We start from the raw sequence: 27,821 nt of genomic DNA on the forward strand, positions 1-27,821 counted from the left end.
GACAAGGCTTCATGTACTCAGATCCCAGAAGTTCTGCCCAAGGACCCAATCAGCTCACTCTAGGACATACAGACATACAGTAGTCTGGCACGTGGACCCGATGGGTGGCCAAGGGACAAATGTGACACAGTGGGAAGGGGGGTGTTGTACTTCAGGCTGAGTATCCACATGCATGCTCCTGGAGTGACGTCCCTGGAGGAGCAGGGATGAGCCAGGGCTGGGAAGGGGGGTGGGCCTAGGGCCTGCAGTTGCACCTTTGCTCCTGGCTGCACAGACAAGGTCAAGCCCACTTTTGTCCATTTGTAGCTGGATATGCCCTTTTTGGTGAGGTCCACGCTATGGGCAAGCTGACAGCTATAAAAGAATATATGCTTTCCACAAATTTTAAATGCTTGATGCTAAAATATTAGGTTGGATTCCAAAATTATTTGCCTTAAAAAACTTCAATGTCACATTTGTTAATGACAAAAAGTAATAGCTGTTAATGCTTTAAATATACTTTCAATAGCAGAAAACTCCTGAATGGATATAAAATAGGTTTTAAATTTTCTATAATCTACTTGTTCTTACAAAGCATCACACAGATAACAATTGTCAAGACTTTGGAACGACAAATAGTCAAGAAGTACAGGTTCCTCTTTGAACATAATACCTGATAAGAAAAAGTTATATATAAGTTTATACTTCTCATTAAAACATTTGAAAATCTTTGAAATTTTGAAATCCTACAGAAATTCAACTTAGTATTCTTCACCCTGCTTTTTATTTTCTCTTTTTTGAATACTAAGAATATGTATTGAATTTTTTTTCATAAACTTTCATATAGGCGCCCTCAAATCCTATCTAATTTACACATGTACCATACAAATATTACCTGTGTATAATAAAGTGACAAAAAGTGAGTGGCATGTATCCAGCCGGACAGAGCTGATGTCTTTGGATGTCTCTGGACCACAAATGGCTGTTATTTTTTACTTTTATTGGAAGCACATCCTTTAATAAAGTAGATTTCCTTCCTTTGTGCAATTTTAAAAACAGATTTCTCCCCTCAACAGATCAGCTTCAAAGTTTTTTTTTAACATCTTCCTAACATGTAATTACCATCTTCTAAAGAACCAAAAGTGCTGTCAATGTGACTGAAATCAGAATGTAAATATTTTATAAACAGCTGTCAAATCTCAATTGGCAGGAAACAAAAAAACCCCGAATTGCTATAATCTAACTATAAGGCTACATCCTTTAATTGACAGATAAGACATTTGTCTAGTTCCCGTTTTCCCATCAGCATTTTAATACATTAGCATGGTGTGCCATTCTGGAGAGTCACTGTGACAATTTACTGGAAGATGGAAATAACTGGATTCTGTTTCGTGGAATATTTTTCACACTCAGCTGTGTTTGGAATATCTGTGACTAACATGGACTAAATACTGGTTTCAAGGAAGTATTATGTCCATTGAAAAAAGGCAAAGTTTCACTCTTAGCAGTTCCATAATTTATTATTTCATTCTTTTGGGCCTTCTTTCAACAAACGTTTCTGATGGTCTATGTGCTACACTTAGGTCCCATCATCACAGATCGGAAATGCTGCTAGCAAGAGCACCTGAGGCTATCTCTCCGGGGATTCAGTGCTGTTTTCTGTATGCATTGCTATCTGTCCCTCTTACCAGAAATTTTTTGAATCTTTGCTTCTATTTTTACCCGTTCCTTCCTGTTGAAGCAATAGGCCTGATGGGGACATCTTTAAGCCCTGCTTACCTTCTTTTGGGATATTTGATCTGTGGCATTGTCTGCCTCTACACTGATTCATCCAATCACTATTTACTAAGTTTCTTTCAGGGCAGAGGTATCCTTAAAGACTTTGGGGTTTTGGCAGTGAGGAAAACAGACAAGGTCCTGCCCTCATGGAGCTCAGATCATATTACAGTGAGACAGAAACAAAAAAACTATAGACAAATGTGGCTGAATTCCTCATCTCTTACCTAAATCCCTTAAGCTACATATATGTAAGCAATTTTTCCATATGGAAGTATTTTAATATGTCTTAAAATTAAACTTCTAATTTTTACAAGGAATTAAATTTGAGTGCCTGGGCTAGAGCTCATATTGTGAGAGAGGAGCTGAGATCTGAGCTGGGCCAGCGCCAGGGCACTGCCAGTCAGGGACACAGTGCCAGAGCCCCAGGGGAAAAGAACACAGGGCAACATTCAAAACAGAAAAAAAAGACGAGGACACTGGAGTTGAAGCCAGGGAGAAAAGGTACAAGTAGAAACCTGATCGTATCAAACATGTAAGTCACAGTCATGCGCTTGAGCTGCACTCTGAATGTACAGGACGGAGTTGAAGCAGGCCTCAAACAGAGCAGTGACAAGACTCCACGAGGTTCCTCACGCCCTGGTAGTTGTGCCAGAATGGATTTTGGTAAGGTGGGAAGGGAGGTCAGGAGACCACCAAAGAGCTGTCCAGGAAAGACAGAATGATGAGTTGGAGTAAGAAGAGACAGAACAGGAGACAGAAAGAAATGAAAAGATTCAAGATGTATATACATGAAAAAAAGGAAAGGGAAAGGAAAATGACTGATATCTCTTAGGTTTAATGGCCAGAGAGGAAAAGGTTGGCTTTAGTCACTACATTTCCCTGCTTGAGCAAAGGAGATTCAACAGGGTAAGCTTATTGTTTTATAGTAAGAGAATATCAGGACATCTTACACCCTCAATTTACAAAATAAAGAACAAAGGTCCAGAGAGGTGAGCCAGCTTTTTTAAGCCTCCCAAGAGCTGGCTGTCACCTGCACTCCCACCTTATATTTTCCAGGCCAGGGACTTTTCCATTATCCAGCACCTCCTCCCCTGGCTCATCTCAGTACCTTATTCAGTATCTTGCATGACTTTCTTTGGAAAGGGATTTCATTATATAATTTATTTTTTACTTGTATTTTTTTTCTGAATCTAATAGGTATGAGTGAAGTAATTGGAGATTGCTAAAAAGAGAATGTTTAATATTAGGAGTGTAGGCAAAAAGCTGAGTTTTAAGGGTTGTACTTAGACCATTAATTCTAAACTTTTATTTTGAAACAACAAAAAACAAAAGAAGAAACCTGGAATTAATATTTCCTTCACCTGGTTTCATAAGCAATTCCAATTCATCTTGATTCCCCCATACCAGCATTTTCTCTTTCCTTTTTTTAAAAAATACGGAATAGCTTCAGCTCACTTATTATTATTATAAGTGGATAATCTAATGCAATTTCTGTGTTACTGAAGAGCATTTACTGAATGGAGGATGCCATGGACTAGCTATCAGATGTGGCCAGCTGTAGCAAAGGCTCCTGGAATCATACTGCTGGGACCAGCACTGGGGTAGCAGAGTACAGGAAAGGGCATCTGACAGGTGCAAGTTCAAACCTCGCCATTGACACTTACTATCAGAGGACAAAGTTCTCAACATCTCAAAGCATCAGTTTCCTCATGTGTAAAATGGGGATAATACTACTTACCATTAGTATAACAGTAGCACTACTATAAAGACTCAGTAGGGTACAGAAGCGTGTCCAGCACGATGCCCAGATACAAACGTTGGTGAATCAGCTTTGTCTGCATTTGTCTCTGATGTTAGGCTTAGGAGACCTAACAGGTCAGGGATTTATTTGATTCATCCAACAGCAATCTGACAGGAGGCTCACTAGAGCTCGAGAACATCAGCTAGGAGTCAAGTTTGCTTTACCTTTCTGTTCCAGTATCTCTGGTTGTGGCTTTTGTTCTTGTGATTATAAGATGGGACACTTGTATTAATCATGTTTTTTTTTTTCTGTATTGTTTAGACATCTGAAAAGCCTACTGGCCAGGGAAAGGCTGGCTGTCCCAGGGGTAGCCAAAGCTTAGCTATAGCAAAGGGCTTCGTCTAGAGTACATCTTTTGTATGTAAATCAACCGATCCTGAGTCTATAGTCCCAACCACCTTCTTACCTAACTCTCACAAACCAAGCCAGTACTTCCTCTGCCCTAAATCAACCCAGGGATAGATACCAGGCAACCACAGAACACCCTTACAGCCCAGAGCTCAACGGCATTGTACTAAATGGCCACTCCTAGACTTTCTGCTTTTCCTGCAGAAACTCCCAATTAAGACTCTGACCTAGACTTTCTCCTCTTTCCTGTCTCCTGTCTCCTGAGCAAACCTGGTGGTTCCCATGTGATCCTGCGTGGCCTGGAGTGCCCCTTATCTCAGGAAATGTAGGTAACAGATTCTTTCAATGATATTGACCTCTCTGTGTCACTGCTCAGTCTCCTCTATAAATTAAAATTTGGTAGCTACAAATTTTAAAACTGCTTACTAAGTAGGAAGATGGTGTAATAACAAATGAAATGTTCCAAAAATATTCTCCTCTTGAAGCTCTGCTCTTAAATTAATTCAGGAAGGGAAGCCCTACCTGGACCCCATCACCCAGAGCTCATGCACCAGAACTGGGTCACATGGCTGCAGTAAAGAAGTCTGGGAAGGTGAAGGTTTTTGAACTAGGCACTTTACTGTTCTTCAAAACATAAGGATTTTTTTTTAGGAAGGAAGAAGGTGAAAATGGATTATTGGGTAGGCTATTAGCCTTGTCTGCTGAATATAGTAGTGTTAACCATAACATTTAAAAAGGATTGAGCTTTTCCACATTGTTGCTGTTTATATTCACAATCAGACTATGTTCAGCATTCTGAATGACCCACTACATATAAATCAAGGGGTAATATTTAAGCTTCTATAAGTTAGACAAGGTGTAAGGTCCTATGTAGGCTAAAAATTCAAACATTTTGCATGATTTCAAAAACTCCCATATTGCTGCACTTAACAAATGTGTATGTGAAATTAAATCAGCTTATTTCATATTTTAATGAGCATGCCTTCATTGTAATTTTTAATCTACTGAGCAAATAAGCAAAAAAGTATCTTTACTAAGGCACAGAAAGATTAAGCATAACTGTACATTTATGTTAAGGTGCTCACAGTAGCAGTTATAAATTGGATTAAATAACACCGATGTAGCAATTCCTATTCCTCATTAATCTGTTTCACAAATCAAGCCATAAAAAATTTTTTTATAGCCAAGAACTCAACTCAAAAAAGATCTTACCTTACAGTACCTTAGTGGAAGTTCTGAATATCATCTCTGTGGCCTCTGATCAGAATGTAGGTGCTAGAAGAGAATAGGAAATTGGAGTTAACATTTGGCCAGGACCCTGGGAAAGAGAAAGTCAATACGTCATACAAAATGATTTGAGGAAATGTAAAAAATTACAGAATTTTCTAATGAAAGTGATCATGGTGCCCAACCACCTCATGTAACTGACAAGGATGTGGGTGGTCAGAGGGTTAAGGTACCTGTCATGGGAGAAAGGAACACATCTACCAATTTTATACAAACGGCTCCTTCTATAGTTCCACTCCTCATACCTGCCAAAGCTCTAGTCACAGTGAAAGGACATAAAGTGAGAAGAAGAGAAAACAGAAGTTGCTTATCCCTTAATTTTACATGATAGAACGCCTCACATTTTTAGCAAAAGGGAAGTTAGTACCTTCTACTTTCAAAGAGAAGGTCGTGGGAATAGACTCTTAGAAGTCCCAGTCCGCTTCTGCTCTCAGACACTATGGGACGTTTACACAGTTATCTTATGATCAATCCAGTTCTCATATGAGAGCGATTCACATCTTAAAGAAAATCTTCTACCCCATTTCAGACACTGACATTCACATTTTAAAAGTGTACAGAGCCTGAAATTCAGCCCAGAACCTTAGGAAAGCATCTCTTTTCAAAGGCTGACCTAGAGAAAGAAAAAGAGGCACCAAGTCGCATAAGGGGAGGATGAAGAAGTGTGTCCTGTGAAAAGCGTCCCTGAGGAAAGAGGGGCAGGAAGCAGCAGTGCAGTGCAGCCGGAGGAGTAGAGGACGAGACCTGGGAAGACGGCGTGGGATTTTTAAAAGCAGGACTTTGCAGTGTGTGCAGCACAGTGGTGGGATATGGGATAAGGGGGCGGGGACTGGATGTGAATGCTTCCAGGGGTATCGGGGAAGGTGTCCTCAGCAAGGAGGAGGGGAGGAGCTTTAGTGCAGCCTCAGAGTATGCAACAAGGCATGGGCAGAGGTGGAGAGACACAATTCATGATTAGAAGATGGATTTGTACTTTGCATGTCTTTTTGTAAATATCAATCTGCAAAGGTTTAGGAAAAAAGAAAAGAAAGAAAAACATCAGTCCTTCATCAGTTTGAGAAGCACTATCCTACAGAGCATGGCCTCTTTGCCACCTCAGTGTCCCTTTCTCCTGCCTTGAGAGCCTCTCCCTCTCAGGAGCTCTGCTGGGACCTGCTATTGCTCCTAGTGTTGGCCTATCACTAAAGGACTGTCTCCCTTTTTTGGCAACAGGAGGGCACCTGACCTCTCAGAGATCCCCGGGATCCCCTGTCTGAGGAATGTGTCCTAAGGAAGCAAATGCTGGAGCTCGTCATCTCATGAGATCCATTCACTCGGGGGAAACTGAGGTAGAGGGTGTGAGTGAGCAGAGGTCACTTGGATCCTGGCTGTCTGATTCTTTCCATGAATTGTCTTGACTCTTAGATACTTGTATCTTTTCAGGAAATAGTATCTATACAACTGGAAATTGAAGATAAAATTCAACAGTATTATTCCTCTCATTCCTTTTAGGGGAAGTGATGGCTAAGCCATAAAGCACTATTTCAGTGGGAAGACAACCATATCAGTCCCTTGTCTCGATCGAGTAGGCATTTTCTGCCTTACGGCAGGGCAGGCATGCCAGCAAGCTAGAATTCATCTTTCACATGGATTCCTTACTGAATCTAATGAGCCACAGAGTGACTGCTCTGTGAATTCCACTAAGTGCTGGTCCATCCTCTCCCTACAACCTACCATGTGTATGGCACATAGTAGTTGCTCAATAAATATTTGTTATATGGATTTTATTACTGAAATTAACAATTATCCAGTGCAAACAATGCAATTAGGAGTCCCAACATATCTGTGTATTGATTCAAATCATTTAAAATAAGCAATATTTCTCAGTAGTATAAAATTAAGTTGCACCATTAGTGATAAAATAGAACTAAATACTATGCAGTTAAAGCATTTATTAATAGAAGTATCTTATTCACATATTGAACTGGAGAACAGTAACTGAGATGGAGCATGCTGAAGGGTCTCTAGGTTTCTCCAGCAAAGCATTTAGACTCAGCAAAGCATTCCATTTTGAAAACCAGTGAGGGAACTGGCTTTCAGCCTAGCTTCAAATTCATTCTATTGCAAATTAATTGTGCATGATATTCATTTAGGTCTGAGCTTCAAATCTCTGAGCATAGATGACAGGCTCCTCTAAATCCTAGCAAACATGGTTCGAAAGGTTACAGAATCAGAATATGATTGGTGATTCCAGATTGTTGTCATAATTATGCAGTTAGCCAAACAAAGGGGAAAACAAAGCCAGAGACAGAATAATAATTATGGAAGACTAGATGAGAGGCTGCTTTCAATAGGCCAATATAATATTACTTTGATGTAGGATGTATCATTAGAAAGGTAGGATCTTTTGTTGATGTCTTTCAAGTATTTGCTTCTTTATGTCACATTTTTGTGTATTTATAGTGGTGAACAAGGAAGCAGTTCTGGATTTTTAGGATGATCATCTGAATTGTCTCATTTCCTTTTAACTTTCCAAAAACCACATTTGCTTACTTTTTAATTATTTTGAGCATGCATACTGCTCTTATCTCTAGAAAGATGCAAAACATCTGAGTAGATGTTTTAAAATCTAACTGGATGATAAATGAATCTACAGCCATCTGATTTAGTGTTATATCTGCTTACAGTCTTGAAATAAGCTTAATTAACTTTTGTATTCAGCTGAAATTACATCCTAGACTCTTAGGCAGGACCTAGGATATTCCCCTTTTTAATTTCACACTGTATCTTTATTTTTTAACCTGCCTTATCTGAAGACCAAAATAACAGGTGCTTTGATAAAGTTGACCCTAACAATTTGTTTTATGGGAATAGGACAAATACAGTTCCAAAAATGTATATATCACACTAAGTCTGGTGTATTTATTGAATAAATTCTTATTCAAAACCAGTATCACTAAATATCTGTGTTCATTCTAGTGTTGTTTTCTACTATGATTTGTTCCCACCAGAGTCTGACTTCTCATTGTTAAGCCGTCCCATCTAGAGAGGGAGGAAGAGAACTAATTAAAACATGAATTAGTTCTTATGAATGAAATCACTCATTCCTTTGTTATTATTTCCAATTTGCAGGTGAGGCTCAGGATCAAATAACCGTCACAAAGTTGTCCAGTAAGTGCCTGGTGAAGTGGAGATTCAGGCTTGCATCCTTTTCATATCAAATTGCACATGATAGTAGTGGTCACAACAGCACAAAGTATTTACTGAATGCTCACCGCGTTCCAGGCACTGTTCCAAGCCCTTTACACACGCTCAGCAATTTAATTGTCACAACCCTATCCATTGTTATTTGCATTTCACAGATAGACTGATGCCTGCTTACTCTGCGTAGGAGAACCACAGCTCCAAAGGGTGTACTGGGACAAAACTTGATGTAGCTTCATCTCTTGCCATTCACCATTCTCCTTCTTTGTCCATTCCAAGTTATAAAATGAACACAATTCCTATTTTGAATGGGTAGAGGTTCGGCAATCTCCACAATGCTTTTTAGAAGTTGTTGGCCTGTTTTGATATTCAGCTGGCCTTGATTAGAGTGGCACAACAGGAGTTCACAGTGGAGACGTACTCTACGGTAGACAGGCTCCAGCTGCGTGTCCTCAAGAATGCTACACTGCAGTGGGAACGGCACATTGCAGTGTCTAAGGAGACACTGCAAACCCTGGATGACGTCCAGCAGGCCAGACTGATTGATGGTGAGCAGAGCTTCAAAAGTCTTCATGGCAAGGTGTACTTGCCCTCACGGTGGTAGCAGACTCAGTGGCTTGTATAAGCTGACCAGCCCTCAGCCAGTGGCTGGGAACTTGGGTAAGGCTTAGTCTTCTGGGATGAGTGGACTGGTAATAGTGAAGCAATTATTCAGTCCCTCACCTTCAGAGGAGGTGAGCTGAGGGTTGGTGGTCGGTGAGTGGGGGGTGGGGGCAGGGGACATCTATTTTCAATAAGAATGAGGAAGCAAAGCAGGATTTGAGGAAGATAAATTACAAACCCTGTCTCAGGAAGACCTACCCCAGACCACTTGGCAGTTACAGTTCCCATCAAGTGGAAGGGATGAATCTCCTTATTTGCTGTACAGACGGAGCAGGCCTGAGTCTTACAGGCTGACAGTTTTCAATTCTTAGAGCTTCCTGAGCCAGACACCAGCAGCAGCAGATACTGAGATTCTTACAAAGTCTCATTGTAACAGTTCTGGAAATTCCAGACAATATCAACAAACAAGTGAAGAGGACAGTATTGCTCTGCATTTCAGTTTTGGCAGAAAGCAGTAATGGGTGAAGAAAACTTTACCCAACCCATGGGAAAGGACTGCTTGTCCATCCAGTCTCAGCAGACCTCATCTCACACGGTGGAGAGAAAAATTGGAGACTACATTCAACCAGACGTACAAAACAATGTGAAGAGGGCTTTACAAATCCTAGCTTTGTAATTTTACCTTTCACTGTACACATACAGAAGTGGATGAAAGGAACTTCACTGATAATACTCATGCTTGTTGGTCAGCTCTTTCTATGATTAGATGTGGCTTTCGTGTTCTTATATATTTCATTTTTCAATAAATCATTAAAAATAAAAAGTATTTAACACCAAATAACTAGTTTGTCTATAGCCCCAGTTAAATAACAGAAACTTATGATTTCTTACACCTAATTGAGGTTTAACCAGTTTTTTCGGCATTAAATCACACTAAAGATAAAAGAAAAACTGTAAAAAAGACATAATTTTAAATATCCCTTTTTAGAAAGATATAGGTACATATTTCACATGGCACGTTAAATATAAAGACATTTTAACAACTAAATGCAATAATATATGGCCATATAGAATCATATTCTATAGATTATGCCTGCTGGCTAGAGTAGGCAGTTAATGTCACTTCAATTTATTGGTTTCACTAAAAGGTGCAGAGAAAACTTAGAAAGGGGAAACAGCATAAAATATACACAATTTTAGTATCCTATAGTATCCTGTTTATTTTTCTCCCTATTATGGAGGGAATTGTATCTCCCTCAAATTCATATGCTGAAGACTATATTTAGAGATGTGGCCTTTAAGGAGGTAATTAGGGTTAAATAAAGTTATAAGGGTGGGGCCCTGATCTGATAGGATTGGTGCCCTTATAAGAAGAGGTAGAGATGACAAGCTTGATTGGTTGCTTGAACATTTGTTCTCTTTGTTACAGCAGCCCATGCAGGCTAATACACTATTAATTTGATATTGTTTTACTGTGAACAAAAATACTGGAGCTTTACCTGTATTTTGGCTTTTATTTTTCTTTAAAATTATAAAATCACAGATTGTAGGAGTTGAAAAGAATTAAAGGTCACTTAGACCAAGTCCTACCATTTCTGAATTTTGTCTTAGTGTCAGGTTTAAAATGAAAATTGAACTTAGAGTAGAATATGTATGATGACAAAATAGAAACACCCCCATTTGCTAACATCTTTCAACATAAGGATAAAAAAACACAAATCTTGAAACCTTAGCTCTTTTCATAACATAATTAATTGGAAGGCAATTCATAGCAATGGATATCATGTGGGTCCTGTATCTGAATCAAAGAGTGAAAGAGTCATTTATTATATGTGATTCATCATGATATTTCTACAACTGCTGAGGTAGGGTGGACAAAAAGCAGTTAATCTGTACTCCTGGAAGAAATGAGGGGGCAGGAAGATGAACAATAGTTTAACAAAATTTCACTTTTCCTTTTATACAGCAAAACTAATATTTCGTACTTTTTTATCCCCATTGGATATACAGTGGTTTCTGAGTTGATATATGCATTTGTGGGTAAACCTAGGAGACCACTTTATTTACAATTCTAAGGAGTCTGTGGAGACAGAGTGGAAGGCACACAGAGGTGAGGCAGGAGGCTGCTCTGTTCACCAGCTTCTGCTATCCGTTGTTCTGGGGATTTAACCTGTGTCAGCCTTAATTCCAGGCAACCTAACAATTCATAAGCACAGAATTAAATAACCATTCATGTATGAGAATTTATAAAAAAATGCTTTTCAGTTTTTAGCTATAAAGTAATAAAGCTCATTTAATAAATAATACCTAGTTACATAAAGGGAAAAAATGAGTATTTTTCTCTTCCCTCATTTTCACTCCCAAATTTAATAACCTTGAATGTTAGCTAGCACTCTGATGTGTAGCTGTCCATATGCTTTGTTTCCTCATTCAGCACACCCATTTCCCTCACTACTACCCGATCATACAGATTATTGTGCACATGTACTTTCCATTAAACAATATATCACCTATTCCTCATCAACCCATATGGATCTAACTCATACTTTATAAGGGCTGGTAAACCCACCTCAGCGCACATGTGCCATGATTTATTTAATCCTTTTACTGTTTATGTAATTATTATTTTCTTTCTTTCTACAATAAACAATTTAGCAATAATAATCCTTGTGTATATATATATATATATATATATGCTCATTTTTGCAGTTGTGTTTTCCTAAAATTATAATTTATGGGTCACAAGATCCTCATATTTTATATTTTAGTTCATAATGCCAGTTACTTATCAAAAAGGTGATAGCAATTTTGTTTCCCACTTTCTTCACCATTACTGAATGTTATCTGTCTTTCTATCTTTCAATCGATTGATAAATCTATGTGATTTTTGGCAAGAAAATCAGTGTTCTCAGAGCTATCTCTTTCATATACGTTGGGTCCCAGAGAAAGTCTTGTGCTAAGGACAGACTGGAAACTATCTTTGGCCAATGTTCCATTGCTGTGGCATAGGAGAGAGATAATCCTTGGGAAAAATATATTTTAGGAAAAACAACAGTAACTAGTATTCAGAGAAAGGATATTTTAAAGGCTTGTGTTGAATTGCATGAAAATGAGTAAATGCTCCATTCGGTAATTTGCTCTATGTGGAAAAACACATTCTGATTTAAAAGTCATTGCTATTATTTTACCCTTAAGACCATAATTTAAAAAATGTCTAGCCCACCAAATGGTTTCCTGTATTCTTTAAAAGTTCAAAAAATATCTGAAAAAAGCAAAAGGTCTTGTAGTTCCTTAATTTTATAAACAATATTATATCTTTAAAATACTATTCTTCACCTAGAATGGCTCAGTTCAGGTGCTTGGAAATGTTAATCACCCTTGTCTTCTTGTAACCTTTCAGCAGTCTCAGCACAGGTGGCTTACAATTATAGTCCTTAAATTTCAGTCTCTTTCTCTTTCTGAAGTTAAGTCATAATATGAATGTGAAAACCAGGAAGGAAAATTTCTTATTTTTGGTCAAAACGGGGTTACAAAGCCTGATCAAATATTAGTGTTTACAGAGAACAAAATTAAGGGGAATATACCAGGAGTCTGTATTCATATAAGGGATATTCTTTTGGGTGTTTCCATTAGGAATCAAAAATATCTTAAGGGACCAGTAGTGGATTAGCACACCAAGACCTTTCCTTGGTATTGGGGCAGCCAAGCTCATCAACTAACTACACTTTGGAATTGACTAGGTGATGAAGAATTAGTAATTACATCATCTTAGTTTAAAACACCTTAGGCAGATATATTCTTAAAAATAAAAATAAAATATGATAACAATGAATGTAGATTTTACTCTTCACCTGGGGATTTGCTTATTTGGAAAATAACTTTTTTTTTTTTTACACTTTATTTTAGTACTCATAGGAAATTTCCACGTTGGGTCTTTAGCAGTAGCTGAGTCTGGACTTGATTCAGTGCCTTGGTTTTATCATCCATGGTCTGAAGCTGAATACTACATTTCAGTGATAATGTGTTTCTCTTTAGAATGATGGGAATGTGTGCAGACTTTTTTCTCTATCTTACACTCTGATTGTAGAAGTTTTTTTTTCTAAATGGCCTTATTGTACATTCTGATGAAAAAGTAACTTGAAAACACATCCCCTAAAATATTAAGCCCTAAGACCTCTCCAAGGCAGACAAGATCCTCCATGCCTGGAATGTCTCAGTTTCTTCTTTCCCCATGTTTCTACTCTGGGCTGCTAGCTTCATCTGTGGCTACCACACTCCCCATAAGTAAAGCTATCCCCACTTGTCTATTCATGTGTCATCTCCTTCACAAGATTATCAGTAAGGACATGTGCCCCACCTCTGCTCTGAATCCATGTTTCTGTCCAGGTAGACATATGGCTGAGTCCAGCACAAATAACAAATTGTGCCTGGTAAATTCTGACTGGCAGGAACCACTCAGAGTCCAGCAGATAAGCCAGACTCCTTAGGAGTGTAGCTGATTAAACAAACAAACAAACACAAACAAAGAAATCCAACAACTGCCGGTAGAGACTGAGAAGGTTTAGAAATGTTACTATGAGATACAAGGTAAGCAGGATACATAAGGACACTGGCATCAAACAACAACCCGGGAGGTCATAAAAAGGCTGGTCACAAAGCTCTTCAGCCTAGACACAAAAGGAACGCCCAGTGGGCCAACATGGTGCCTGTCTCATCTATGATTGTAATTGTGTATGTGTGTAAAGCAATGGAAATTAATATTGGAACTCTACATCATTTACAGTGTGCTGTATATAATTATACTTTTAAAAATACAGATACATCGAGGCAGAGCACACATGGCAGTGTGTGTAGGACAGTGGGAATCTCCTCCCAAAAATATATATATTTTTGAAAATACAACAAATACAACCAATCCTAAAAGAGAGACCAGAAGACACAGGACAACAGCCAGACTACATCCACACGTGCGAGAGCCCAGCGCCTGGTGAAAGGGGTAAGATACAAGCCCGGGCATGGCGGGACCCGAGAACACTTCCCCCCAGCTCCTGGCGGGAGGAGAGGAGTCAGAGGGGGGACGGAGAGGGAGCCCAGGACTGCTGAACACCCAGCTCCAGCCATCTGCACCAGAGCGCAGACACAGTGCATGCGTGGGGTCCTGGATACTAGGGAAACAGGGCAGCAGGACTGGTTAGCGGGTCCCGAAGCTGATGCCCCTGTGACAAAGAAAAGCGAGTGCTTTTTGAAACTCTTAAAGGGACAGGGATGCAACAGCTGGATGGAAATAACACAGGTCACAGTCCAGTAGCTGGAAATTACAGGGAAAACCGGGCGCACTAACCCCCTGGGCAACAGCTCTCAGACCCCTCACGGAGGTAAACAGCCAAAGAGACCACCGTCCATTACCCCACTGGGGCACGGAGAAAGCAGAGAAGCAGCCTAAGGCTGGCCACGCCCTCAGAAAGGGAGATTCCTCCATACAGGCCGGGCAAGACACAAAGACCCAGTCTACACGCAATTACCCAACACAAGCCACTAGGGGTCGCAGTTGTCCCCGTAAAGAAAGGCCAGTAGCAAGTGAAAAGTTTGGCCCTCCCAGCTGACAATCAATAGCACCTGTCAACATGAAAAGGCAAAAAAATATGATCCAGACAAGATTAACCCAGACAGCTTTGGTATCTGCTACACCTTCCCCTGAGAAGGAACCTGAGGAGATAGATTTAACCGGTCTTCCTGAAAAAGAATTCAAAACAACAGTCATAACCATCCTGATGGATTTGCAGAGAAATATGCAAGAACTAAGGAAGGAGAATACAGAAATAAAACAAGCTCTGGAAGGACATCAAAACAGAATGGACGAGACACAAGAGACCATTAATGGACTAGAAAACAGAGAACAGGAATGCAGAGAAGCTAATGCAGAGAGAGATAAAAGGATCTCCACGAATGAAAGAATTCTAAGAAAGCTGAGTGACCAATTGAAATGGAACAATATATACATTATAGGGGTACCAGAAGAAGAAGAGAGAAAAAGGGATAGAAAGTGTCTTTGAAGAAATAATTGCCAAAAACTTCCCCAAACTAGGGGAAGAAATGGCCTCTCAGACCACAGAGGTACACAGAAGTCCCATGACAAAGGATCCAAGGAGGGCAACACCAAGACACATAATAATTAAAATGGCAAAGATCAAAGACAAGGACAAAGTATTAAAGGCAGCCAGAGAGAAAAAAAAGGTTACCTACAAAGGAAAATCCATCAGGGTATCATCAGACTTCTCAACAGAAACCTTACAGGCCAGAAGAGAATGGCATGATATCTTTAATGCAATGAAACAGAAGACCCTTGAAGCAAGGATACTGTATCCAGCATGGTTCTCATTTAAATATGAAGGAGGGATTAAACAATTCCCAGACAAGCAAAAGTTGAGGGAATTTGCCTCCCACAAACCACCTCTACAGGAAATCCTACAGAGACTGCTCTAGATGGGAGCACTCCTAAAAAGAACATAGAACAAAACACCCAACATATGAAGAAGGGAGGAGGAGGAATAAGAAGGTAGAGAAATAAAGCAACATCAGACCGTGTTTATAATAGCTCAACAACCGAGTTAAGTTAGACAGTAAGATAGTAAAGAAGCTAACCCTGAACCTTTGGTAACCACAAACTTAAAGCCTGCAATGGCAATAAGTACATACCTTACCATAATCACCCTAAATGTAAATGGACTGAATGCACCAATCAAAAGACACAGAGTAATAGAATGGATAAAAAAGCAAGATCCATCTATATGCTGCTTACAAGAGACTAACCTTAAACGCAAAGACATGCACAGACTTAAAGTCAAGGGATGGAAAAAGATATTTCATGCAAACAACAGAGAAAAGAAAGCAGGTGTTGCAATTCTAGTATCACACCAAACAGATTTCAAAATAAAGAAAGTAACAAAAGATAAAGAAGGACATTATATAATGATAAAGGGCGCAGTCCAACAAGAGGATATAACCATTATAAATATCTATGCACCCAACACAGGAGCACCTACATATGTGAAAGAAATACTAACAGAACTAAAGGAGGAAATAGAATGCAATGCATTCATTCTGGGAGACTTCAACACACCACTCACTCCTAAGGACAGATCCACCAGACAGAAAATAAGTAAGGACACAGAGGCACTGAACAACACACTAGAACAGATGGACCTAATAGACATCTACAGAACTCTCCACCCAAAAGCAGCAGGATACACATTCTTCTCAAATGCACATGGAACATTCTCCAGAGTAGACCACATATTAGGCCACAAAAAGAGCCTCAGTAAATTCCTAAAGATTGAAATACTACCAACCAACTTTTCAGACCACAAAGGCATAAAACTAGAAATAAACTGTAAAAGAAAGCAAAAAGGCTCACAAACACATGGAGGCTTAACAACACAGTCCTAAATAATCAATGGATCAATGACCAAATCAAAATGGAGATCCAGCAATATATGGAAACAAATGACAACAACAACACAAAGTACCAACTACTGTGGGATACAGGAAAAGCAGTCTTAAGAGGAAAGTATATAGCAATCCAGGCATATTTAAAGAAGGAAGAACAATCCTAAATGAATGGTCTAATGTCACAATTATCAAAATTGGAAAAAGAAGAACACATGAGGCCTAAGGTCAGCAGAAGGAGGGACATAATAAAGATCAGAGAAGAAATAAATAAAATTGAGAAGAATAAAACAATAGCAAAAATCAATGAAACCAAGAGCTGGTTCTTCGAGAAAATAAACAAAATAGATATGCCTCTAGCCAGACTTATTAAGAGGATAAGAGAGTTAACACAAATCAACAGAATCAGAAACGAGAAAGGAAAAATCACGACGGACCCCACAGAAATACAAAGAATTATTAGAGACTACTATGAAAACCTATATGCTAACAAGCTGGGAAACCTAGGAGAAATGGACAACTTCCTAGAAAAATACAACCTTCCAAGACTGACCCAGAAAGAAACAGAAAATCTAAACAGACCAATTACTAGCAACAAAATTGAAGCGGTAATCAGAAAACTACCAAATAACAAAACCCCTGGGCCAGATGGATTCACCTCAGAATTTTATCAGACATACAGGGAAGACATAATACCCATTCTCCTTAAAGTTTTCCAAAAAATAGAAGAGGAGGGAGTACTCCCAAACTCATTCTATGAAGACAACATCACCAACAATACAAAAACCAGGCAAAGACCCCACCAAAAAAGAAAATTACAGACCAATATCCCTGATGAACGTAGATGCAAAAATACTCAACAAAATATTAACAAAGCGTATTCAAAAATACATCAAAAGGATCGTACACCATGACCAAGTGGGATTCATCCCAGGGATGCAAGGATGGCACAACATTCGAAAGTCCATCAACATCATCCACCACATCAACAAAAAGAAAGACAAAACCACATGATCATCTCCATAGATGATGAAAAAGCATTTGACAAGATTAAAAATCCATTCAAGATAAAAACTCTCAGCAAAATGGGAATAGAGGGCAAGTACCTCAACATAATAAAGGCCATATATGATAAACCCACAGCCAACATTATACTGAACAGTGAGAAGATGAAAGCTTTTCCTCTGAGATCGGGATCTAGACAGGGATGCCCACTCTCCCCACTGTTATTTAACATAGTACTGGAGGTCCTAGCCACAGCAATTAGACAAAACAAAGAAATACAAGGAATCCAGATTGGTAAAGAAGAAGTTAAACTGTCACCATTTGCAGATGACATGATATTATAATAAAAAACCCTAAAGACTCCACCCCAAAACTACTAGAACTAGTAGAACTGATATCAGAATACAGCAAAGTTGCAGGATACAAAATTAACACACAGAAATCTGTGGCTTTCCTATACACTAACAATGAACCAACAGTACGAGAAATCAGGAAAACAACTCCATTCACAATTGCATCAAAAAGAATAAAATACCTAGGAATAAAACTAACCAAAGAAGTGAAAGACTTACACTATTAAAACTACACGTGACTCTTAAGAGAAATTAAAGAGGACACTAACAAATGGAAACTCATCCCATGCTCGTGGCTAGGAAGAATTAATATCATCAAAATGGCCATCCTGCACAAAGCAATATACAGATTTGATGCAATCCCTATCAAACTACCAGCAACATTCTTCAATGAACTGGAATAAATAATTCAAAAATTCATATGGAAACACCAAGACCCCAAATAGCCAAAGCAATCCTGAAAAAGAAGAATAAAGTAAGGGGGAACTCACTCCCCACCTTCAAGCTCTACTATAAAGCCATAGTAATCAAGACAATTTGGTACTGGCACAAGAACAGAGCCACAGACCAGTGGAACAGACTAGAGACTCCAGACATTAACCCAGACATATATAGTCAATTAATATTTGATAAAGGAGCCATGGACATACAATGGCGAAATGACAGTCTCTTCAACAGATGTTGCTGGCAAAACTGGACAGCTACATGTAGGAGAATGAAACTGGATCAGTGTCTAACCCCATATACAAAAGTAAACTCAAAATGGCTCAAAGACCTGAAAGTAAGTCATGAAACCATTAAACTCGTGGAAAAAAACATAGGCAAAAATCTCTTAGACATAAACATGTGTGATCTCTTCTTGAACATATCTCCCTGGGCAAGGAAAACAATAGCAAAAATGAACAAGTGGGACTATATCAAGCTGAAAATCTTCTGTACAGCAAAAGACACCATCAACAGAACAAAAAGGAACCCTACAGTATGGGAGAATATATTTGTAAATGACAGATCCGATAAAGGCTTGACGTCCAAAATATATAAAGAGCTCACACACCTCAACAAACAAAAAACAAATAACCTAATTAAAAAATGGGCAGAGGAACTGAACAGACAGTTCTCCAAAAAAGAAATTCAGATGGCCAACAGACACATGAAAAGATTCCACATCGCTAATTATCAGAGAAATGCAAATTAAAACTACCATGAGGTATCACCTCACACCAGTAAGGATGGCTGCCATCCAAAAGACAAACAACAACAAATGTTGGCGAGGCTGTGGAGAAAGGGGAACCCTCCTACACTGCTGGTGGGAATGTAAATTAGTTCAACCATTGTGGAAAGCAGTATGGAAGTTCATCAAAATGCTCAAAACAGCCTTACCACTTGACCCAGGAATTCCCTCCTAGGAATTTACCCTAAGAACGCAGCAATCAAGTTTGAGAAAGACAGATGCACCCCTATGTTTTTCGCAGCACTATTTACAATAGCCAAGAATTGGAAGCAACCTAAATGTCCATCAGCAGATGAATGGATAAAGAAGATGTGGTACATCTACATAATGGAATACTACTCAGACATAAGAAAAGGGCAAATCCTACCATTTGCAGCAACATGGATGGAGCTGGAGGGTATTATGCTCAGTGAAATAAGCCAAGCGGAGAAAGAGAAATACCAAATGATTTCACTCATCTGTGGAGTATAAGAACAAAGGAAAAACTGATGGAATAAAATAGCAGCGGAATCACAGAACCCAAGAATGGACTAACAGGTACCAAAGGGAAAGGGACTGGAGAGGATGGGTGGGTATGGAGGGTTAAGTGGGGTGGGGGAGAAGAAGCAGGGTATAAAGATCAGCATGCATAATGGGGGTGGTGGGAGAAAGTGGAGGGCTATACAACACAGAGAAGACAAGTAGTGATTCTACAACATTTTGCTATGCTGATAGACAGTGACTGTAAAGGGGTTTATAGGGGGGACCTGGTATAGGGGAGAGCCTAGTAAACATATTATTCTTCATGTAAGTGTAGATTAATGATAACAAAAAAAAAGAAAGAAAGAAAAGGGGGATTACTCCCTGATAAAATAAAACTAACTCTAAATCAACGATTAATGCATGCTTTAAATATCCTTAATTTTCATCACTTAAAGGGTGTCACATGATCGGCTATGGAGGTACATTTTTCTGATAATATTCCTTTCTCTTAGAAAAAAAAAAAAGCAGTTCCTGTGTGGTGACCTCCAGTGAGTTCTACACAATGGTATAAAGGGCATATCAAAGTGTGGGCAAAGGGTCTGTTTGTGTTTATACAGAGGATTGAAGTCTAATTTGGCTACCCAGAAAATGAACTAAGATACCATATGAAGAAGAACTTCCAACATCAGCACTGTCTGGAAGACTCATACCAGAAGATGATCATCAAAAATCCTCAACAAAGATCCAGGCGCTGCTACAGCTGTAGCTGCATTCATCCCACCAATTCCTGGACTTGCCATGGGAATGAAGAAGGAGATATCTAAGCTGGCCTGTGCATACAGTAAAACAACAAATTTGACTGGATCTATACTGTTGGAACTCAACCAAGAATTAGGAGAAGTGCAAGTTGTAGTGCTCCAAAATCTTACAACTATAGACTATCTACTGTTAAAAGAACATATGGGATGTGAACAGTTCCCAGGAATGGGTTGTTTTAATTTGTCTGATTTCTCTCAGACTGTTCAAGTACAGTTGGACAATATCCATCATATCATAGATAAATTTTCACAAATGCCTAGGATGCCTAACTGGTTTTTTTGGTTTCACTGGAGATGGCTGGTAATTATAGATCTGCTCTGGTTATATAACTGCATTCCTATTATGTTAATGTGTGTTTGCAATTTAATTAGTAGCTTAAAACCTATACATGCTTAAGTTACTCTACATGAAGATATGTCAAAGAAAGAATCAATCTTCCCATGTTTTCTTCCGCCTGCCACTTCGATAGCTTTTCTTCTTCCTTCCTAATTACAACCCTTAAATAGAATTCGTGCCTCATATCGAATTTACCGAGTATCATAATTCCTCCAAGTGGTAAAGATACCTCAAGACAAATGCTGGGCATAGAAGCCACAGAGAATAAATCTGCAAAGAAGTAAAAATCTAACCTTTTCAAACAATATGGCCTCTCTCTCACTTACCAACTTTACATTTCCCTGTATGTCCCCGGAAGATCACTGGTTAGCCAGAGATGGGTAAGATTCCTTAAGGGAGGAACAACCTAACACAGGCACAGTCGCAGGGGGGCCATCAGGTGAGAAATTGAGGATCAACAGAGGTGAGGCTTAGAACCTCACCCCCCCTGCGTTGAGAGAAATCTTCTGCATCAGTGGATGTTTTATTGCCCTTGTCTAGCTTGGATTAACACATGCACACACCTGATCATCTACATTTGCTCTCTTACAACACTAAACTATGTTTTCTACCTTTATCTTGCATCTACCTACCATGTCATCACTTTATTAAAAAAAAAAATAATAATAATAATAATAATAATAATAAAGGGAGAAATGTGGGATCCACATATAAATCAAGTATAAAAATCAAACAAATATTCATATTTGACCTGATTGTTTATAGTTCATAATGTGTGATCAAAACCAAAAGTTTCTGTGATGACTGCCCTTGTACTGTTCACCATGTAAGAACTTATTCACTATGTAAGAATTCGTTCACCATGTAAGAACTTGTTTGTTATGCTTCAGAAGATTGGAGACTGATGAGAATTAGGCTTGGGGTGGATTAATGATTGTGCATTGAGCATTGACTCCACTATACAGAATTTTATTGTTGTTTACAACCATTTGATCAATAAATATGAGATGCCTTCTAAAAAAATATATAGATAGATAGATAGATATAGATATAGATATAGATATAGATACAGATATAGATATAGATATAGATATAGATATATCAACACCACAATGTGGATTCAAATCTTCTGACACAACACTTAATCATGTTTATAAAATTTAACTCTTACTGGCATTGCAGAGAGCTACCTTCACTGTCTGCATTCTGGGAAGAGGCCAAGATGTCAAGTGCCTACAGTTGCAAAATCAAGCAACCAGAAGACTCTTCATAGGTGGTGTGCATCTTTGAGACTGCGCCTGACATCTTAGGAGCTTCATTGTATTCAAGAAAGATTTGGTGTGCAAATAAATTTGGGAAGTACTGAGTCAAATACTATGTTACCAATGTCTTTACAATAGGAACACTCAAATTAAAACTGAGATATACACTGTGGATTTCTTAAAGGCAGATGTATTCTGACACTTGTTTTTCCTAATTTTGCTTGGCCAGGTGAGGTTTTGTTCTGGGAATTCAGGCGAATACTGCATCACATGGCCCCAGGGTCTTTCCTGCTTCAGTGCAGGAAAAAGATCTAGTCCAGTCTAGCCTAGCTTGAAAATGAATTTGCATTTGGGACAGGATAAGTAGTTCCCCCCAGTTCAGTGACTCTATGTCATCATGAGAAATCAATTTATCTTTCTGAAAAGGAAATACTACATGCTGTGTTGCACAACAAAAGCTAACTGATTTGGGAAAGAAAAAGGACATTCAATAACAATAGTCAGAAATGAATTTTCAAATACCACATTTTGAAATGCAACCATGGTATTCTTAGAAATCTAATGACCTCCTGAAACTGTATTTAGCTAAACTTTCAACCTCTTAAATTTTTGGAAAGGTCAGTTTTGATGGGATGAATTATAATTTTGGCAGTACCTATTGTACAGATGTTCTCAAGAAATATAATACTGTTGGTGGTATAAACAACATAATCAGTTTTCCTGGGGTTTTTCTTGTTAAGTATCTTTCAGAAAAAACTCAGATGTCCTGAGTCAGTCTGTATAACTCCTTTGGTTGGTAAACGGTTAACGCATATTGCCTCATAATACCAAGGTTATACCTTGATGTTCCTAAATCAGAAGCAGTCTGGAGGGTCCCTGTGCCCCATGTTAGAAGAGCAAAGGGAAATTCTTTCATTAGAAAAAGGTGTCACTCATATCTGGAGGGAGCCTCAGGGTTAGGCCGGGGCGGAACTTTTCCCTGATGGATGTCTGATAGCATGGAAGTATTTCTGTCTTCCTTTGGAAAGGTCCATCTGGATTCTACAGAAATGGTTTCATTCTAGTAACACCCCTTTTTATTGAGATCACCCCTGCCCCCAAATCATAGGCAAGGTGGAGAAGAAAACAATCAGACTCTAGTAAAATTTGACTTGCTATTTAAAAAAAAAATGACAATTATCCATTAGGAAATAGTCAACCATGTAATTAACAACTTGAAAAAATATATTAACTTTTTTCCTTCTTAGATAGACTAGAAATAAGTGAATACTTTTTAAGCTAACAAAAGGGTATTTTTATTTGAATATACTAGCTCTGTATACCATTTTGCTTTTTAAAATTCCATTAATCCTCTTGTGTCTAAAATATTCATTACTTTGAAAGAGATTACTTGAATTTGTGGCAATTAGACACTCATTTAGGGATTCAAAGATACTCTAAATGTAAATATCTCTGTAATCCCTGAAATCCTTTCCACCTTTGTATGAATTGAAGCATACTGTTTTCCTTTAACCACATGATTTATCTGCTTTATTGAGGGAATACAAGTTTTGTTGGATGAGGTAATAGTTGGGCATTTTGACCACCTGGAAGGCAGCAAGAGTCCCTAGGAATGTGAGCTACAGGAGAAGAAAATACGTAGGAACCTAAGTTCAGGACTTATTTTTCCTGGGCCCAGGATAAGCCTATTTTGTATAAGCATTAAAATTGTAACAATTATTTCCATATCTTCCTAGTGTGACCTGACAACCATTATAATGCATGCATAATGTGATGAAACCTTAAATTCAAAGTTTTATTTAAAATTTCATATTTATGTAACATTGTTCATTTGTATCTTTTGATTGTTCATCTTAATATTATCCAGTTAATGTTTTGATTTATTTAGTTGTAAGGGATCAGTATGATTGCAAATATCGTTCATATATGTAGCCACTTTCTTTGTTCTGCATTTCTTCAGAGATTAAACTCATAGATTAATTTTTGATAAGTAGTAGTAGAATTTACCAGTTTGAGACACAAAAGTTTGTCTTTAAGAAATCACAAAACTTGACCGTTTAAGACACAGGGTCATTTGAACTACATTAGTCTTTTCTTTTTTTCTTAAATGTGACATTGCATCCTTCTTGATTATTGCTGCATGAATTTACATTTCTGATTAGTGATTAGAGCCATTAATGTGGTGTGAATGTGTCTATGTGTGCATGACAGAAAGACAGTATGAGACAGAATGAGACAGAGAAATAGAGAGTAAGAAACACATCACACTCAGAAAGACTGAGTGGGGGAGAGAGGCAGACACACACAGATTCACACATACATAGTGACACGCATCTGCTTTTCTTTACCTTATAGGCCCATTTATTTTCATGTCTCTTATAAAATATAAAATATAAAAATCTATAGATTTTCACTCAACTATCCTTGTTTTAAGAGCTGTCACTCCTTAGGTGTCTACTGTGTGTATGTGTGTATGGGGGATGACCATGAATTATGCCCTATTCCATACTACTTAAGATTGGAAGATTTATTTAAATATGTAATCTGGGTGATACTCATTTTCCTACAAACTCTATATTTAAAAATGCATAAAGATGTACAGTGTCCTATTCTATTACTTAAAAGTCACAGCAGTTTGTTGCTCTGAAATTGCTTGATCTGCTCCAAGTTGTCAGTTGGTCCTTACAGTTCATCAGCAGCATGGCAGAAACAGCCGTAAGAACCACCAAGAATTTAGCCTGTGCTTCTGCACAGTAAGCAAGTGCAGGTTGTGCCTGGCTAGCAAAGACTTGGGCTTCATGAAATACCACATCATCCCTTCACTGCTGCTTAGGTCCTCCTGGGAGTGCTGGGAAAGAAAGCCATATGGGAGACGATGAGGGGATGCCCCCAAATTACACTTGCTGATTTTGTTAATAGTTTTAGGTAGCAGTCTCCTAATTTTGGGTTCACATCCCAAAAAGAAAAACAGCATACACATACAGCACTTGATGTATTCCAAATGGTTTCATGAATTAGCTGATGTAATTCTTATGGTAACACTCTGGCAAGGGCCCTACTCTTATCCTGTAATTGAGAAGGGAAAAACCAAGCTCGAGATGACACAGGTAGGAGGTGGTAGCAGCAGAGTCTGAACCTGGGCCATCTGGCTCTGAAGCACCACACTATTTCACGAGCTGCTTGACTTCATGGGGAAACTTACAGTGGGGAGGAAGTTCTATGGTGGGTCCAGAAGGTTCAGTGTGAGGCAACAGGCAGCATTCTTTTAGGTGCAAGCTTTACAGAATGGGAAAAGAAATGATGGAGGAGGGGAAAAAAGTAAAAAAAAAAAACAAAAATGAAATGGCTTCTGGGAGTGCTTAACGATACTCTGACCAGGCTGACATTTCAGCCTGGCTGCGTAAGGAAGAGTGGAGCTGGCAGGCGGTGAGAAATAGGCTGGTTTCTGTTTATCTGTGGGTTTGATTGCTTTTTCCTTATCTGTCTGAAGAAGAGGGCATGCAATTTAGAGAACAGGGGAAAGTATATTTTCTGATTTAAGGAAAAGTTTTAAGTCATAAAGAGGACTTTGCAAAGCTCAGAAAGTGTTGATATTCCAAATTTATGGAAGTGGCAATTGAATGCATAAAAATGCACACCACAGCTCTATATAAATTGATAAAATTACCTAATAAAAATTAAGAAAAAGCTGCTAAATGATATGTTGCATTATGTCTTGTGACATACTAATCAAAATCAAAATTAAAATTCTGGCACATATCTTCTAAGAGTCTCCCTGCTAAGAAGGTCTGAGAAGCAGGAATTGTGATTGTGTCTTTGATATAAAAATACTGAGACTTATGATCAAAAAAAGACATGGTATTTCCATCTCTGAGTATGTGCAAGCAGAGAGATAAATTTATTGCCAGTTTCATGAGGAGATAGCACAGGGAGAGAACCAGTTTGAGAGCCACAGAGCAATCCTAGCTCTTCGACCCAAGTCATTTTACAAAGGAGTCTATACTTGAAATTCTTAAAATCTATGAAAATTTTCTCTTCATTTTTCATCAACATCAATACCACAAGCTTCTTAATTTTGACCTCTTAAAAATAAGATTTGGGTAGATTTATCTAAATTTGCCGTGTTACAGAATTTTGTCTACAGAGAGAAATGACCAAACTTAAATTTGTCTTAGATCAAAAAATCTCACTATAAACTCTGAATTTAGCCAATGTTTACTGGACTGTCTGTTCATATGGCATACTCTTTAAAGTCATGTTGTAAAAATTAGCATATGCATGCATCATACTCAATGAGTATAAGGGATAAGAACTCTGGTTACAATTTATACATTTTCCCAATAAATTTAACTTGGTTTTTTCTCCTCCCATTATGTATTTTGGCAATTTCATTGCTTAGAAAGGGAAATAAAGTTAGCACTCAAATGTATTTCATTTACACAAAAGTTAACTGGATGGCGAGCTTCAGGCATGGTTTATAATTTGGTGACAGAAAAATCATAAATGTCCTGAGCATTTTTTGTTTTATGAAAAACTTCAAGCCTTCAACAGAGGCATGTAGTGTGCCTACTGGAGCCAGGCAGCCTTAACATGAATTTTAACTCTGCCACTCACTCATTCATGTCTTTGAATAAGTATCTTTCTTTTCTGTGGCTCAATTTTCTCATTTCTAAATAGGATCGAAATAGTAAATCCATGCTGTCTTGAGGACCAAATTGTTTAACGTATGGAGAGTTAAGAACAGCTTAGAAAAGTGCTATTCAATTGTACCTACTATTATATCTATATAAAGTTACAAGGTTTTATAAATATATTACAGATCAGGAACAGAGTACTTGATAATCATGACATGAGAAATGGGACTGCAGTATAACATTTAATAAGAAATTATAATCTCATATATGCAAGACACACTCTGAAATATAAGAGGCATAAATAATGAAAGCACAGTTCTTGAAGCATGAACAATAATACAAGAAATTATTCACATTTTGGACCATTCTTTAAGATCAATTTTAAAGGATATGGAAATTTAGTTTGATGAATTCTTGGGTAAAAGGTGAATTAAATAGCATCAAATTAACTCTAAGTTTAAGTTTATAAAACTATATCTAAAATATATGAATTGTTAAACTCCCTAATAGGATAAGCAGCCCAAGAGAAAATATGAGCAGAGGATTTTCAATAGACACTTCACTAAAGAATATATACACATGGCAAATAAGCCACATGAAAAGATGCTTAAGGCCATTAGCCATTATGGAAGTGCAAATAAAAAGTACCACTATGCATTTGCTACAGTGACTAAAACTAAAAATACTGCCCATTGCAAGCATTAGCAAGGATTTAGAGCAACTGGAACTGTTACCTGCTATTGGAAATGAAATTCTATAACCACTTTGAAAAACAGCCTGGTAGTATCCTAAAAAGTTCAACACAAACCTACCATTTGACCCAGACTTTCTACTCCTGGGTAGTTCCCTAAGAGAAATGAAAGCATTTTCCATGCAAAGACATGTACACAGTGTTCTTGGCAGATTTAACAGCTCAATGCTGGAAACAAGCCAAATGTCTATTAAGAGGCGAATGGGTAAACAGTGGCATATCGGCATGGCAGAATACCAATTAGCAAAAAAAAAGGAATAAACCCCAGATACACACAAAAGTATGAATAAATCTCAAAACGATTATGCTGAATGAAAGAAGCTAGATCAAAAAAGAGAACCCACCCTACAATTCCATTTATATGAAATTCTAGAAAATGAAAATTAATTTATACTGACAGAAAGTACATCAGTGATTGTCTGGTGATGGAGAATGAAGGGTGGGAAGTGGGAGGGAGTGATTACAAAGGATTACATTATAACACATTATAAAGTGATGAAAATACTCACTATCTTGCTTTTCTTGATGGCTTCCCAGATGTA

General features: G+C 38.2%; 1 protein-coding gene across 6 annotated transcripts in view; it reads right to left on the reverse strand.

Moving 5' to 3' along the window:
• CHRM3 (cholinergic receptor muscarinic 3) overlaps positions 1-27,821 on the reverse strand; it is a 504,178-nt gene that overhangs the window by 264,204 nt on the left and 212,153 nt on the right. For 5 of the 6 annotated variants that reach the window (XR_005056278.2, XM_073241241.1, XM_036999344.2 and 2 more), the window contains exon 3: positions 5,120-5,182. The gene's annotated coding sequence lies outside the window, so the exon portion shown is untranslated. The remainder of the gene's footprint in view (positions 1-5,119; positions 5,183-27,821) is intronic. The other variant, XM_036999345.2, reaches the window with a different exon arrangement.

Source organism: Manis javanica, chromosome 7 (genome assembly GCF_040802235.1).
Source record: "Manis javanica isolate MJ-LG chromosome 7, MJ_LKY, whole genome shotgun sequence".
Classification (NCBI taxonomy): domain Eukaryota; kingdom Metazoa; phylum Chordata; class Mammalia; order Pholidota; family Manidae; genus Manis; species Manis javanica.